The following is a 12,613-nucleotide window of genomic DNA, read 5'->3' as shown; positions in this document are numbered from 1 at the left end:
AATAAATTCAAATTTTCATGTCTTGTAGTGGTCTAAAAAGAATAAACCCTCACTCAACTTTTGAATTTCATAGATTGACATTTAGCTACTATAGATCTATGATATTACATGAGTTACTAGGAGATATAAGGTTTTTCATCTGTAGTAATTAGGTTCAGATCTATGTTTAAATTGCACTGGTACCATACATCAGAACCTCAAGGTCCACCTGTATAGGTCTTGCAGGGATTGAAGTAGAAGGGTCATGCCTTATAGTTGGCCCGGTGTTAGAAATGGCATTTTGAAAATGGGAATTAGCTACCCCTAGATATGTCATTTTCTCAGTGGTATAATTGAAAACCCTCCAGCATTTTCAAACACCAACAATTTGTTCTTTGAAAACCAATCTATACCAAAGAGTTATGTAGTCTTTCACCCCAAGCTTTGGGAGCTTGCTTGGGACCATATAATTCTTTGCATAATTTGCAAACCATGTCTCTTTTGCTAGGATCTACAAAACCTTATGGTTGTTTAGTGTAGACTTCCTCATCAAGAATTCCATTCAAAAATGTTGATTAAACATCCCTTTAATATACTTTAAATCCTCTATGTTTTGCATATGCTAGTAGAGTTCTAACACCTTCTAATCTTGCTACCGAAGAAAAAGTCTCACCATAATCAATACCTTCTTCTTGAGAATAACCTTCACATACTAGTCTTTCCTTGTTTCTTGAAACTTTTCCATCTTGATTCAACTTATTTCTGAATATCTACTTTGTGCCAATTATGTTTTTATCTTTGGTTCTAGGAACAAGAGTCCAGGTTTTGTTCTTCTTAATCTCTTATATTTCTTCATTCATTGCTTCAACCCAATTTTCATTGTCTAGAGAATATTTAACATTTCTAAGTTCAAATTCAACAAGTAAACATGTACCTTTTAATTTACTTCTTGTCATTGTTCCATCAGATTTGTCTCCAATGATTTCATTAGGTGCATGATACCTTCTGACATATTTTTCTAACACTAGCTCTTTGGGCTTTGAATGAGTTCTAATGTCTTCATTATGAACTTTAGTTTCAAGCTCAGGTCCTTCTATCTATGACTTGGGTCCATCAGACTTGGTTTGAACTAGCTTGGTAGCCTTTGACTATGACTCAAGTCCTTCAGACTAAGACTTGTGTTGCACTATTTGCAACTTGGTAACTCTTGGTGATTTTGAGGACTAGGGAGGTGAAGCCTCCTTTCTTCTAGATAGATTTGGTAGGGTATCAAGTTCATAGTAAAAAAATCTTCTATAATCCTTTGGTTCTCTATTGCTTTCCTCTTCACTCCTTTCTACAAACTCATCAATTCTAACATGTGCACTTTCTATGATTTTATGAGTAGATAGATTCAAAAAATTTTATGGTTTTCTTTTTCCAGAATATCCTAGAAGTATGCCTTCATCAAATTTTACATCAAATTTTCCTTTGCTAGATTCTATTAAGATATAACATTTGCTGCCAAATACTTTCAAGTAACTTACATTAGTTTTGTAGCCATACCATAGTTAATAAGGAGTTTTGTTTGAATCTTTCTTCAACTATACTCTATTTAAGGTATGAACTACACTATTGATGGCTTCCTTCTAGTATTTGAGAGCAACATTCTTTTCAATCATCAAGGTTCTTGCATAATCCATGATAGATTTGCTTCTTCTTTTAGCTATACCATTCTGCTATGGTGTGCTAGGAGCTGATACTTGTCTATTAATTTCTCTTTCAATGCAAAAATTATTGAATTCATTGGAGATGAATTCACCACCTCTATTTGATATTAAACATTTGAATCTCTTTCCAGTTTCTTTTTATACTCTTGCCAGATATCACTTGAATTTTTGAAAGGCTTCTAATTTTTCTTTTAGATACATTACAGTCATCATCCTAGAGTAGTCATCAACAAAAAGAATGAAAAAATTTTCTCCACTATAACTCTCTATTCCAATAGGTCCACATAAGTCTATATGAACACTTTCTAAGACTTCTTCTTAATGATAGTTTTTTCTTTTGAAACTAGTTTTTCCCATCTTAGCAATTTGGCAATTCTTGCATAACCCCATATCAAGTTCCTTCAAACTAAGAATGCCTCTTACCCTTCTATGTTTGCTTATTTTAACCATATTATCTAAGTTTACATGACATAGCCATTTTTTCCATAACCAACTTTCTTCTACTTGAGTAATAAAACATGAACAATCAATAAGATCAAGATAAAATAGAATACATTTTGTTTGCTTGCTAGATCCAACTAGATTTTCTTTACCATCTAGTAGTTTAGCCTGTCCATTCTTGAATTCTACCTTGAATCCAATAATTTTCAATTGTGCCACACTTGATAGATTATGTTTTATTCCATCAACCCAATAAGCATTGTCACATATAAGTTCTTTGGTCAATGAAATACATCCTTTTCCTTTTATGTTACAAGGTTCATTGTTTCCAAATCTCACACTACCTCCATCATAGTGTTGCATGTGCTCAAATTTTGTTTTGTCTCTACTCATATGATGTGAAAATCCACCATCAATAATCCATATATCAATTCTGGTGACATGAGAAATAAATTCCATCTTATCTCTTTCATCATCAAATTCATCCTTTATAACAATGTATATCATTTCATCTTCATTGTTATCAGAATCTTTATAGGCATAAAAAAATATTTCTTACCATTGTCCTAGAAGTTCTTGTAGTTCTTGAAATCCTTCTTGCTTTTATGTTTGTTATTTTTCTTTTCATCTTTTTCTCCTTTGTTTGGACACCTTGCAGCAATGTGACCAACTTCTTCACAAGAAAAGCAGATCAAAGGAATTCTACCTTTGTACATTCCTCTACCTTTGGAATACTTTCTTGCAAGTAGAGCTTTGACAACTTCAATATTATTTTCTGAACTTTCTTCTAATTCTTCTTCTTCACTTCCTGATTGACTAGACTTTGATTTCTTGTCCTTTTTTTTGAGTGAGAGTTTAGCTTCAAATGTAGACTAAATAACTTTTGAACTAGGAACATAGTTATCAAAGTTATCTAACTCAAAAGCAGTCAATCTTCTAACTAGAGCATCCAAAGATATTTTATTATTTGGATCACATCTCATCTCTTGAATAATAGATATTCTAATTGCATAAATAGGAAGAAGAGTTCTAAGTACCTTTCTTACAACTATTTTCTCATTAATTTCTTCTCTAGATTATTTGATAGCACTTACACTTGCTTTGATCCTTTCCACATATTTTGCAATGTTCTCATCTTCTCTCATTTTTCATCTAATCAAAATGGCCTCTAAGACTTTCAACCTTAGCTCTTCTTAAATTTTCATCTCCTCCACAGATATCTTTTAGTTTGGTCTACATGTCATGAGCTATTTTGAAATCTTTAACTTCATCAAATTCAGCATAACTAAGAGTAGATGCAATATCAATCATCATGATGTAATGATTTTTCTTTTCTGCAATATCTTTGACTAATAATGTTCTAGTGGGAGTCTTGTATTTAGTCTCAAGATATTTGCACTCTAATTCACTAATGGTAGCTAGATGTAATCTCACGAGTCCTTGCCATGCTACAAAATTGTCTCTATTCAGCTTGGGAATCTCACTTCTGTAAGACATCCTAATCTTTAGCTTAGGTCCTTGAAAGCTTCTTCGCAAGCACCAAAATCTCTGATACCAATTGTTGGAAATATAAGAGGAGTAACTAAGAGGGGAGGGGAAAATTAGTTATAACTAAAATAAATTCCAAATCCGTTAGATGTTAGTAAAATAAACTTTGAGAATTGAATAATGTTGATCCTTGGCAAACATACATAAAATGCTATTACTCAATAAATACTGAACATGCTCGATAAGTATTACCATGCAAATTTGTAGATGTTATTTGTGATTACCATTACTTTAAATTAGTGACAAACACATAAAATAAAATAGAGTGAACACAATTGACACTAGCATTTGACGTAGAAACCCAATTTGGGTAAACCACCAATTGTAACTAGTTACTGTTTTCACTCTTTTGAAGTGAGTCCTGTACCCTATTAAAGGTTACAAAAGACACTGTTAGGTGTGACCCTGTTAAAGGAGTTAATCACCCTATTAAAAGTGGCCTTGTTAGAGGTCTTTAAAGAATTCAATATAACTATCACCTTGTTAGACGATTTACAAATAGTTGTTAAGTCAAATTTATGAAGAGATTTAGATCACTACTACAATGGTTAGAGAGTAACAATGAGATGACCTGACTTGATTGCAGCTAAATTGCTAATTAAAGACCTTTATTCTAGTTTTTACTTGATCCTTCTTGATCAAATATAGCTTTTCTTCTCCACAAGGATATTTTGCTCATCCTTCAAATTTGCTTCCTCTCTTCATCATTAAATATTCAATAATATCTTCACCTTTTTCACACACTTGAAATTCTCAACCTGACCTTATATTTATATCTTTCATATTGTCAAGTCATCTCAAATTAAACTTAGAATAATTAATATTCATCACCTCTATTAGCTAGAACCAACAGATAAATAAATTAAGCTTAATATGTCAAAATAAGAAAATCCTTCATTAGCCAACCCAACTTAGTAGAAGCTAACTCAGAAGTGACATCTTGTGTTAACCAACTAAATCTTGGCTAACACTACAAGTTCACAAAAAACCTTTGGTAACTAAGTGAACTTGGTTAGCTTTGGTTCCATCCAACTTTTTCTTCATTAACCGAGTGAGCTTGGTTAATGCTCATCTTTTGTATACTTTCCTTCGACACCCAAGTGAACTCAGTAGACACTACCTTTTGAACTTGGAAAACACAGGAACACTCAGTAGACATAGAAAACTATCTTTACTGCTCGAATGAGCTCAGCATGCACTAACTACCAATGATATGGAATTTTTGTAACATCAAAGACAATAAAAAATTAATAAATTGTATTCAATAGCAAGGATTTCATCCAAGCAAGAGATCTAAGATGAAGGACTTACAACCTTCTTGTTGTCCTTCACGAGGAAAATCAATAATTAGCCACACAATTCTTGGGACAAGATTTTCTTTTGTGGTGGGGAGTATGGTGTAGGGGCACATAGGAACAACAAACAAACAATGAAGACTATGAAGGAATGGAACACACCTAATGGCTATCATAGGTCTAAGGAGGTCAAAGGGATCCTAAATGATGCAAATCATATGAACTATGATGTATCAATTCCTATAATTGTATCATACTATCAAATGGCATTTAAATGAAGTATATGAAAGGATTAAATGAATGTAATTTGGACCATTACTATCCCAATGTGTCCAAGAGGAGTTATGAGGTTAGTAGGGTTTTAAATAAGTTTGGATAAGTTGCCTAAGTGTTGGAAACACCTTAGTGAGAAATTTTAATAAGTTTTATTGCATTTTCATAGTTTAAAAGTTCAAATGTTCAATACATAACAACTAGTAGCCATTTAAGAGGGAAATTGAGTTTTTATTGTTAAAACACTTAACTAATCCCTCAAATTAGTTGGAAGAGGTTGGGGCAGTTAATATTTGATCCTTCTTTGTTTCTGAGACTCCACTATACAACAAAGAAAGCCTGGAGTATATCAACAGGACTGAGATTCAATGAAATACATGTTTTGAGCAGAAAATTCATTGCTTGGCATTGACATTTCTTGTTTTAGTTTGAGCTATAGCCTAGAAAAGGTTTGGAAGGATTCAATAGGATATTTGAAGGATTTTTTTATACATTTTAGAGGTTTTGAGAGTCATTTTACATGATTGTACTTTCATGTTCAATATATTAGTTTGATTTTCAGAGTTTGATTTTCTAGTTTTGAAGCTTCCTTGGTAACTAACACCCATCCCATGGAATCAAAGGCCTAAAATCCATGGAATGGTGATTATTAACCTTAAATCATATGAATCTAACTTGATACATGTAGGAAATCGATTAAGAGTGTGATTGTAGGGTTGTAGTAGGGTATTTTCCTATTGAAACTGATAGCACAAGTGTATAAGTAGGAGTTTAAGCTGAATAACATGGTATTTTTATCATTGGAATATTATTATATGCTTGATTTAATGGTGAATCAATCACCAATTTATCTTGTAAAGTTTTGGGAATGTGAGATTGGAGAAACCCTCAAAATAAGGGTTTGGAGCAACCAAATTAGGGATTTTGGTGGTCCTGATGCTTTGGGTCTAATTCCTCTTAGATTTAGAGGTTTTCAAACATTTTATGATACTTTCAAAGAGTTGAGACATTGTGGATATTTCTAAATGGTAGTTTCTTTGTAAAATCACCAACTTTTGAGTGTATTTGCAAGGGTACATGTTGAATATGCTTATTTAGTCCAAAAGACCAATACTCGAGTTTAAGCAATGTTATAGAATGGAAAAAAGGGTATCTTATTTCTAGGCTTCATTAAGCTAATTTGGAATCTTTTTGCCTTTATGAGTGGGAGATAGGTCAAGAAACCTTTAAATCACCTTATTCTATCCTTGTATGCCTCAAATACCTCAAATCCATCATTGATTTTTTTTTAGGGTCACCTTGGTTGGGTTTAGTCTCTTAAATCCATTTGAGCACTTTAGGGGAGTAAGTGGGTTTGTAAGAAAATTTGTGTAATGCATCTTGTGTAAAAGGTCCATCACCCTTTCCTCTGCATCAATCCTTCCCAATAATCTCTCAATATTAATGAAAGATGAAAGGAGGGGATGCATCTAGTTCAAGTGATTTATTGGACTAAGGAAAGTAGAAACCCTCACTCTTCTATAGTAACAATCTTCTCCGTAATAGAGATGTCCTCTAGAGATATGTAGGGAGGAATACAATCAAGTATTAGATTTCTTTTATCTTTTGAAAGAGTATTAATAGGAGGGGGTTGGTTAAAAGTTCTTTGAAATAGTTCACTACTGCAATCACAATTTATTCTTTATCCTTTAGAGTATTATTAGTAATGATCAAATCCTTGATCAAGTTCCTCTTTCTATCTTTCAGAATTGAATGGTGAGTAAATCTAGTATTTCTGTCTCCTTATGTGATTCATAGTATCCTTAATTTTTTCTTCTAAAGGATTCCTATTTTATAATAATGTTGTGAAGGTTCATCAATAGATCCTTCTCCTTATTTATCTCATATTCCCAACCCAAGGATGTTTTTCTTTTTGATTGAGTTGAAGTTTATCCTTGATCTCAAAATTTTTGATAAAAAATATTCTGAAGAAAAAACTTTTTATGGTGTCATGGGTTGACCCTAACATTTTTTTAATTATGTTACGAACCTAAAAATGGTAGTTCCTTTTAGTTTAACATTCCACCACTCCTTAAGAAGAGAGCCAACATATGGGTTGTGGGTTCACATAGCTTTGAAATTGAAGACGAACTTATCGAAGTGCAATTTGTAATCCCATCTAAATAAAAATGGGTAATGATCCAACAATTATCTAACAAACTAAGAGATAGAATAATCCTTTATAATATTCTAGTTGTAAGATAGGAGGAATCTATTTAGCTTGAATTGGATAAGCCTCTCCCTAAGCGCATGATAGACCAATTGAAGAGACCTCCCCATAACTCTAATTTAATTAGGTTACCATCATAAATAAAGTTATGAGGGTACATCATAGAAGCTGACAATTCCAAATTTCCTCCTTTTTTCTCAAAAGGATACAGAGCGGTGTTCAAATCACCCATGACTATCTATTTGCTAAATATTATTTCCATTTATTTCTTCAATAACGTCAAACTAGAAGGATTTCTTAGGCCTCATAGGATTAGGATCATAAATATTTGTTAGGGTCCATTTTAACCCATTTTGGGAGCAATAGAAATCAATATGTTGTGCATCTTTTCCTTGATGTAACCTAATACTAGAAAGGAAACTAGGTTTTCACAAGGTGACTAAACCGGTAGAGGAACCTTTAGAAAAAATGATATGTATATGAGTGGAGGGAGAAATAAATCTACCAATAAATAAAAAAGTCTTATAGGACATTTTAGTTTCCTAAAATAAAACTATAATGAGATTAAAAAATTTTATTAGACTCTTCAACAAAATATGATTTTGCATGTTATTTAGAACCCTACTATTCCAAGAAATAATGATTGGTGTGAAGAAAATTTAGAGAAAATGTGCTTGAGAGTGTCCTCTCTCTAATTACCTACCTACTTGGAAACATATTTTTTTTATTATATCCCTCCCAAAGTATAGGTCAATTTTATGAGAAACACAAATCTTAGCCAACTTAGAAACCTTGAAAGGAAAGTGGGGGAGGGGGAAATAAGGAGGAAATGGAACTAAGGGTGTAGGAAGAAAAAAAGGTTCATCCAATGAAAAATCCCCCTAGAAAATGGGGTGATAAGTGTAAGGAGAACTAGGGAAAAATGGATGAATGGGCCGAGGGGAAAGGGAACAAAAGTAGAGGGGGGTTTCTAGTAGGGAAAAAAGAACCAACCAAAGATGGGAAGCCAAGTGGAAGAAATGGGGGAGGCCTTGCGAATAGACACACCAACGAAAAAGATCAAGGGAAAATAGGAGGGTCTCCAAGATAAGGAAGGGGAGCACAAGAAAAGAGAAATTTTAAGACCAACTTCATAGGAGACCATAGAAGTGGGTGAAAGAAGAGTCAAACTTGGGACACCATTTCCCCTAAAGCAATATTAGTTGGAAATCATTTCACACATTTAATATACTCTAAACAAAGGTGTCTTTCTCAAGAGAGAATCTTACAATAAAGTACAGAGTTATCACATTCTAAGAGTTATGACACATACCCTAGTCTAGATTTAATCATCACTAAGATAGGAAGAATCATGCTTGGTACAAAAAAAAAAGGCATAAATGAATTAAGCATGATTATGAGTGAAAAGTTGACTCCAGAAAACTAACAAAAGGAGTCGTTTATTCCTTAAAGAAATTGTTCATCCTAGATTTGAAGAGGAAACCTTGGTAACCAGATGAGGGTGGGAAGTGCTCCTAAAAGATAAGAAATATGATCAAATCATGTTCTCCATTTTCATAGCAAAAGTAGAAGCTTTCTAAAAGGACAACAACTAGAGGCAAGGATTTTCAAGAAATCCTTCTTGAGAGAAAATGAGAAGTAGAAACAACCATTAGGTAGGGCCAAGACCACCACTAAAGCTTAAGGAGCCAAGTTGAAAAAATCCACTTTTGAAAAATAAAATGTCTTGTCTCATGTCCCTAAATTTACCACTTAGAAAGAAAGCCATCTTAGCTAGATTCATATTCAACAAGTTATCCTTGGCTTTAATACATGAGGCCTCATTATATTTTACCATTGAATCTTCCACCTTAGGATAATCTCAAAATAAAATTTTCCAGTTCACCTTAAGAAAAGACATGCTAAACTTGAATTGACTAGGGACATTTTGAATAGGTCACTTAGGCTCCATGAAATTCCTTGATCCTAAAAATATCTAGGGAGAGGAGGGTGGAAAATCAATCAGCCAATGATAAAGAAAATTTACCTTGATAAGCTTAGCATCCCTCTACATGAGATATGCTATGGTTTCCTTTATTCCATCTCTAAACTTGTGCAACCAAATTCTTTCCAAACCATTGATGGCTCCATTTCCCAACCAACACTTGTAGAGAAAATTTAAATAATAAAATTGAAGCATATCCATGTATGTCATTGTTCTATTCTCTTATTCCATTTTTTTTCTTTGGTTAGAGGGGTCATGAATATAATGGGTAGGTTCACAACTTCAATTGAACAAGCTCCACTTCACACTTTGATTTCAGGTGAATGTTAAAATGAACAAAGTTATAAATAAATAAATAACTCTAGTATCTTTTGGGTTTGTTAAATTAAAAAGAAAATGTTGGTGCATAAAAAATAAAGCCACTTGAACATTTTCTTAAGCTTTAGGACTTAAAGAACATTAACTAACTTTTTTGAGAAAGAACCCGATGTTTAAATTATTTTCTGTGTTCAGACTTTGGTAGATTCTTCCTTGAAACCTACACTAAAATGTTGGAAACTCTAGAATTGTCTTTTTAGATAAGTCTATCTGGAGGAATAAATTCCTCTTTAGAGGATACAAAACACTGAAAATTAAACTATCTTAAAAGTTAGAATCCATTAATTTGAAAGCCGATTGACTTATTATGTTCCACTCTAGTGATCTCCTAGAACATGGATGTATTAATGGTTCATTTTTCACATTTTGATTTCATTTTTTCCCAAGCCATTTACACACAAAAAAAGTCTCTAAAATTTTCACATTAAGTGGAATTTCATGGGTATAAGTCTATATCCATATAGATTGAGGTTGACCTATACTCAAGGGTGCAACTTGCATGATTTTTGGGCCCATTCTTGGTATTTTAAACATTTTCCCACCCATTGTGATAGAACTTCTCAATTTTGGTACCTAAAAGCATTACAAAAGGAGTTTGTCTCCCTTCATTATATCATTAGGTAACTATGTAACCAATTCATCAATTTCAAGACCATCCGCAAGAAAGAAATTAAGAAGGTGTATTCATGTGGTTCAAGCAAGGTAAGCAAAGAATCACTGAAGACATCCATCCACACAATCAATTACATATTTCATTTAATATATTTAGCTTTATTTAATGAAGATGAAGGAGTTGACCATCAAAAGAGGAGATATACATACACCATTATTAGTACGTGCCTTCGACAAAATACTTATGTATTCATGTGTAATGCCCCACCAAGGGATCCAAAGAATTAACCTAGAATTTCACTTTAAGTTTGGTAGCATTTTTTTTTTTTAAAACATAAAAGTTAATACCACAAATAACCTATACACAATAACGGAAGAAATAGCAATGTCCATCTAAAAGTAAACATAACATACATAACAAATTACATTCTTTAAGGATCCCTTAACATTGAATTACATGTAAATCAACTAACATTATTGAATCCATCTAATACAACATCCACATGAAATAATAATGATAAGTCCAATGTTTATACATTACATTTCTAATTTCTCAATCATCCACTGTACATTTCATAGGGTATGAAAAGCTTAAAAGAATATACATATGTGAAATAAGGTACATCATCCTATTCTAAACCATGATACATCAAAGTAAAGATAATCACATGATACACCTGATACATCATCATAGAAGACATATACATCCATCATAAAGATCAAACATAATAACTAAGTGCACAGTTCCTTCCAACCATTAATAGCATCATCAGACCATCATGGGTCCTAGCCATACCTCCGTGCGTAACATTCCAAATCACTGAAGAGATCATCGATATTAACATAGTAGGAATGTCACTCCTAACATATACTACATCATATGTAGAAAAAAATCTAACATGCAAATAAAAGAATAAGATAACATCATCTAACATATGCTAATCATCAATGAAAGGATACGTATCCACCATCACGAAGGACGCATTAGCCACGATGTCTCAATGGATCTCAAATGATAAGAGTGGAAAAACACTACCACCTGACCACGTGGTACCTAAATGGTCCACTCCCATTGTGCTGAGGAGATAATCTCAAGTCCCAAATAGGCTATCCAAAATCACAAGCATAAATCGCTATATGTCTTGAAATCCTAGAAGTATATTAACTCAAAGGTTCCAAACACAAAACTGACATCTAATCCCAGAGGCACACAAGACATGTAGAAACCTACTATGCAAGTAGGAAAGTGTCATCGCATATATCGTGTACAAGTTACCTTGGTAGTTAGCTAAACTCCATGGGTCCATATTGATCCTCATGCGGCCACTAGTATCCTCTCATACTGACAAGGCATACTATGGAATGCAAGGTCACAACCATGCATCCTCTCTACTCCCATCCTAGTCTGTACAAGCACTCAAGGCATGGGAAAGAACAAAAAAATTATCTTTTTAGGTTCATTTAGTTAGTAGTAGGTGTGAATGTTTTCACTTATTAACCAACTTATAATGAGTTACCCTGGCAGCCTCTTAGGGCCCCGGCCCCCATTGCAAGCCACTTCTCGACACTACAAGCAGATAACCTACCCTAATCTCATGGAATCATAAATCACAAAATCACAAAGATAATCCATGATAAGAACATCAAATATGCACAAGAAAAGCATTAAATCTCCATGAGCAAGCATCCATAGAAAATCATAACCACAACAGCTCTCTATTGGCAACTGAAGCGTCACAGATAATCAAAAGTATCCATTAGTTCTCAATAACCAAAATATATCTCAAATCATACTAATCGAAGACTCCAAAATGGTTGAGTCAAAACATGTCACAACATGACATCATAAATCAACATTTCAGTCCCATCATGGCGACTAGAAAATATCCCAAGGATAATTGATTGATGACTCAAAAATGGTTAAGTCAAGTGCCTCATACATAAGAATCTCAACTATAACAATTAGTAATTGCAAACAGTACATAGAGCATTCCATCACATAACCATGGTTGGGTTAATAAAGATCGGAAATAAGACATCATCACGACATCACAATCATAACCCCCATTCCTCTGGTAGACATCCTATAACTGGTCAACACTAGTCAACCCAAAACCCAAAATAATAGCATAAAGAAAACACAATGCAAACACATGTTTTGGTTTTGCTAAAATTACATACTTGA

Source organism: Cupressus sempervirens, chromosome 5 (assembly GCF_028749045.1).
Source record: "Cupressus sempervirens isolate cs-2001-9-10 chromosome 5, ASM2874904v1, whole genome shotgun sequence".
In the NCBI taxonomy this organism is placed as follows: domain Eukaryota; kingdom Viridiplantae; phylum Streptophyta; class Pinopsida; order Cupressales; family Cupressaceae; genus Cupressus; species Cupressus sempervirens.
This window is presented reverse-complemented; position numbering follows the sequence as displayed.